At 47.7% G+C, this 5,362-nt stretch overlaps 1 pseudogene; it reads left to right on the top strand.

Moving 5' to 3' along the window:
* The first annotated feature begins 2,126 nt into the window (after positions 1 to 2,126).
* LOC122736729 lies at positions 2,127 to 3,044 on the top strand (annotated as a pseudogene).
* Positions 3,045 to 5,362: the final 2,318 nt, after the last annotated feature.

Here is a 5,362-nt window from a genome sequence, read left to right as displayed (position 1 = left end):
TTATCAACAAATCCACCATATTGTTTTTGCAATTTCCAGCATGATAGACTGAAAAAAGAATGGTCAGGGGGTCAGGAGTCACCCTGGATTGTAGTTTCAGTGCTGCTAATACTATCTTGTTGTGTGACTTTGGGCAATCCCTCTGGGCTTTATTTTTCTTACCTGTAAAATGTAAAAGAGACCTTGGACTATAAAACATAGAATATCTGAGATGAAAAGGGATGTTTTCATGAGCATGTAATCCAAGCCCCTAACTCTGCAGAAGAGGGAGGAAGGAACCATGCATTTAATAAATACCCACTATGTTCTGGGATCTGTGTTAAGCCTTGCTTCACAAATATCATTTCATTTAATTTTCACAACAGTCCTGAAGGGTAGGAGCCATCATTAGTCTCATTTTACAGTTGAGAAAGCTGAGGCAGAGGGAGGTTAAGTGACTTCTCTCCAGGATCATGCAGCTATTAAGTGTCTGAAGCTGGATTTGAACTCAGGTTTTCTAACCCCAGGACCAATGTTCCATCCACAGTGCCACTTAACTGCCTCAGAGGAAAGAAAGAAGAAATGAAAGGCTTGAGGTCACAAAATGAGTTAGTGGTGGAGCAGCATGGATTTGGAGAGAGCACTAGACTTGCAGTCGAAGGACATGGATTCTAGGTCTAGCTGCCACTCAGTTTCTTCTCTGTAAAATGGGGGCATTGATATAGATGAGCTTTAGCATTTTCCATGTTCTGAGCCACTTCCAAAGTGCCACCATTTTGTGATGCTGTAGGTCATGTTAGAATAGTCAGTGTCAAGGCTTTTTGGTCTTCATAGTTGGTTTCACAGGTAGGCAATACAGGTAGCTACCTACATAGTAATGACTTCAGAGTCTCCATGAAAGCCCCCACCACACCCCAATAAAGAGCACTGAGTGCAGAATCAGCAAGCCTGGACTGGAATCTCAGCTTTGCTCTAGTCTATCCATGGGATATGGTGGCTTCTCCGGCTCTCAATTTGCTGTTCTTTAAAATGAGAGAGAGGGATTAAATGATCTCTAAGGGCCCTTCCAAGCCCATATTCTATGATCTCTGATTTTATGATTTTATCTCTCATATACTCATATGCTTCTTCTTTCCTTCCTTCCTTCCTTCCTTCCTTCCTTCCTTCCTTCCTTCCTTCCTTCCTTCCTTCCTTCCTTCCTTCCTTCCTTCCTTCCTTCCCTCTCAATCTCTCTGAACCTCAGTTTCCTCATCTAGAAACACAAGGAGGTTGGAGTACATGACCACTAAGGTACCTCCCAGCTCTAACCCTGTTAACCTAGGATGCCATAATATTTTTTTCAGCCTGCTAGTGGCTGTCAGAAGTTTCTCTAGTAGCATTCCACTCACTCATTCTTTCATTCAAGAAATATTTATTCCTTTAGCTTAGGCTTTGATGCCTGTTAAAATGCCATTCCTTTTGAGGATGGGGCCAGACTTGAAACTGTCATCAGTCACTGCCTTGTCAGTATGAATAAATTTCTAAGGTAATCTTTTCTGAGGGGAGGGGACAGAGGACAGGTAGGTTCTAGACCTGAAAGGAGGCAACAATGGGGGCAAAAAGAGACCAGGGGTTTTAGACTTGGGTTCCCCAAACCAAATTGGACCAACTTTGAAATGAGCTGTGTGGCATTTTCTCCTGAAGTGCCTCTGAGGAATGGTTATATGTCCCCCATTTTACAGGTTGAGAGATGGAGGCTGAGAGATAGGCAATAATTTGAGAAAAATTCACATCCGTGCCCGCAGAGCACATCTCCCTGGTCGAAGATGGTGACTTTTTAGCGACCCAGTGGAGAGCCAGGCAGCCACTCCCGCCCCCCCCCCACCTCCTCTTGTTTTCCTTTACAGCCCTGGGCACGTAGTATGATTATTAGGTGTTTAGTTTCCCAGCAACTTTCTCTGGAAAATCAAGGGAAGTGGGCCATGGTTGCTGTGAGTAATTTTGAAGAGCTGGGGCACTTTTAGAGAAACTTGATCAAGGTGCCATCATTGTGAGACCCTCCAAGTCAGGACTCCAGCAGAGTTTCTCTAACTCATCTTAATCATCAGAGGCCATCTTACCATTTCTCCTCTGCCTCCTGGGAAGTAGCAGGAAACCAGTGTCAAATCATGGTTGGATTTAAGCCTACAGATGGGCCTCAACAGCCACCGTCAAGTTCCTTGGGGCTGGCACTGCTGCCTGCATCACCTACCTCATCACCTTTCCCCTGGACACAGCCAAAGTCCGGCTGCAGATTCAAGGAGAGAGTGGGGCGGGGGGACATCTGAGCTTCCTCTGTCACTACCCAGTATTAGGGTGTCATGGGCACCATTCTGACCATGGTGAAGACTGAGGGCTCTGGCAGCCTGTACAATGGGCTGGTGGCTGGCTTGCAGCGCTAGATGAGTTTCGCCTCTGTCCGCATGGGCCTCTATGACTCTGTCAAGCAGTTCTACACCAAGGGATCTGAGCACACGGGCATTGGGAGCCGCCTCCTGGAAGGCTGTACCACAGGGGCACTGGCAGTGGCCGAAGCCCAACCCACGGATGTGGTGAAGGTACATTTCCAGGCCCAGGCTCGTGCAGGTGGCAGTTGGAGATATCAGGGCATGCTGGATGCCTATAACACTATCGCCAGAGAGGAGGAGCTTCGGGGCCTGTGGAAAGGAACTTCACCCAATGTTGCCCACAATGCTATTGTTGGTGACATATGATCTCATCAGAGATGCCCTCCTGAAGGCCCACCTCATGACTGATGACCTTCTATGCCACTTCACATCAGCCTTTGGGGCTGGCTTCTGCACCACCATCATGTCCCCTGTGGACATGGTCAAGATGGGATATATGAACTCTGCTGTGGGCCAGTATGCCAGGGCTGGCCACTGCACCCTCACCATGCTCCGGAAGGAGGGACCCCAAGCCTTCTACAAAGGGTGTGTGCCTTCCTTCCTCTGCTTGGGCTCCTGGAATGTAGTGATCTTTGTCACCAAGAGCAACTGAAATGGGCCCTGATGACCGATCGTACTTCCTGGGAAACTCCTTTCTGAGCCCTCTCCTGCTAGCTCTCTGCCTCCCCTTGGAGTCCAGACCCCAGCCTGCCTCCCATCCTATTTTCTTCCTTCTTCCTCTCCTCCCCTGAAGAACCCTACTGCCCTAGAGATAGCCCCATTTTATCCTTTCCCATGGTAGCCTCACTTAAGCTCCTTACTTCTAATAAAGCCAGACCGGAACCCCCCCTAAAAAAAAAAAGAAAAAAGAAAAATTCACATTTGTGCATCTCCTAACTCCTGGTGGGGCAGGGCAAGGAGGGGAGAGAAGCCAGGTCACCTAGACTCCTACCCCTAGCCTCCAGGCTCATCACGTTTCCTGGAATCTGGAGTAGAATGTCACCATCCATGTCTATAAGCTCTGTGATTATAGACCCAGAATCACAGGATTTGGAGGGAGAAGGGATCTCAGAGATAATCTAGAACAATCCCCTCATTGGACCAAAGAGGAAGATGAGACTCAGAAAGAGGAACAGGTCACACAGATACTTGGAAGAATGGCTAAGATTTGAATTCAGTTCCTTTAACTCCAAATCTAGTGGTCTTACTACTACTACTACTACTACTACTACTACTACTACTACTACTACTACTACTACTACTACCACCACCACCACCACTACCACTGCTACTGCCGCCTCTGTCCTGTGCAGTTTTCCTCTTCCTTCTCTTTTTTTTCTTTTCTTTTTCTTTCTTTCTTTTTTTTTTTTGGTGAGGCAATTGGAGTTAAGTGACTTGCCCAGGGTCACCCAGCTAGTAAGTGTCAAGTGTCTGAGCCTGGATTTGAACTCAGGTCCTCCTGACTCCAGGGGCAGTGCTTTATCCACTGCACCACCTAGCTGCCCCTCCTCTCCCTTCTCTAGGCCTCAGTTGCCTCATCTGAAATATGTGGGGGTTGGAGTTTTGGGACCTCTTAAATTCTTTCCTTTTGGTTTTTAAGCAGGCAGAGTGAGACACTGGGAATTCCAGCATGTTGGGGTTTTTTTGTTTTTGTTCTTTTTTTTTTTTTTTTCGGGGCAATGAGGGTTAAGTGACTTGCTTAGGATCACACAGCTAGTAAATGTCAAGTGTCTGAGGTTGGATTTGAACTCAGGTCCTCCTGAATCCTGGGCCAGTGCTTTATCCACAGTGCCACCTAGCTGCCCCCCCTCTTCCATGTTTTGCAGTCAGAAGACCTTACCTTCCTAGAATCCTGGCTTGGCTATCTCTTTGGGAAAATTTTTTTAATCTTCCTGGGCCTCAGTTTCCCTATCTGAAAAATAAGGAGGCTGGCCTTATTCTTTTGCCTCTTTGTCTTCCTCCAGGTCTCTGGCACTGAATGGAACCTGTCTCCAGGCCCCACCTTATTCCTCCATTCTTGAGAGCTAGAAGGGAGAGGAGGGTGTGTGGAGGATGGGAGGTGGAGGGGAGCGGGTGGGATGGAGAAGGGAATGCAGAAAACTATTCCTTTCATCAGGGTTCTTGGGCTCTCTGTGGAATATTTATGTAAATACTGTACTCTGCTGGATTCCAGGGAGGTGAAATCATCTTCTATTAGCATATGGGAGAGCTTAGAGAGGACTGCCCAAAGGGAGAAGAGTGTAGGGCAGCATGGGAGACTTTGGGGATCAGAGGAGGCCCCCTGGTACTGGACAGAATAGCCTGGAGGCCCAGAGCTTGTCCTCTAAAAACTGCTAACTCATAGGCCAGTCCAGAACCAGCCTTTTGGGCAACAAACTTGCAGACTCTCTGAACTAACGATGCCTCAGAAAATCCAGTCCAACCAGTATTTCTCCCAGAGTGCCCGAGACAAGTGGTCAGCTGGCCTTTAAGTGAAGAGATCCCATGTCAGAAAACCCAATAGATGTGTCTTATGGCAGCCCATGAGACTCTGGGACAGTCACGATTGCTAGGAGATGCTGCCTTATATTGGCCTGAAATGTCTACTCTGTCACTTGTACCTACCCCATGGGGTCACAGCCTTTCAGATGTTTGAAGACCTACCCCCTCCCCACATTGCCTGCCACTCCCCTCCCCCATTTTCTGTTCTCCAGGCTATCTTTTTTGGGGGTTGGGGTGGGGCAAGGAAGGCAAAGTGACTTGCCCAGGGTCACACAGCTAGTAAGTGTCAAGTGTCGAGGCTGGATTTGAACTCAGGTCCTCCTGTATCCAGGGCCGGTGCTTTATCCACTGCGCCACCTAGCTGCCCCAGTTCTGCCATTTTCAACTCTCCAGTGCGTGGCTTGGAGCATTTTGCTGTTCTGAATCCTAGTCTTCTTCTGAATAAGTAGATTTAACAAAATGACCTCTAACGTCTCATTTGGTTTTCACCTCATTTT

Source organism: Dromiciops gliroides, chromosome 1 (assembly GCF_019393635.1).
Source record: "Dromiciops gliroides isolate mDroGli1 chromosome 1, mDroGli1.pri, whole genome shotgun sequence".
Lineage (NCBI taxonomy): Eukaryota > Metazoa > Chordata > Mammalia > Microbiotheria > Microbiotheriidae > Dromiciops > Dromiciops gliroides.
The sequence above is the reverse complement of the archived record's forward strand: the minus strand, read 5'-3'. Positions and strand labels throughout refer to the sequence as shown.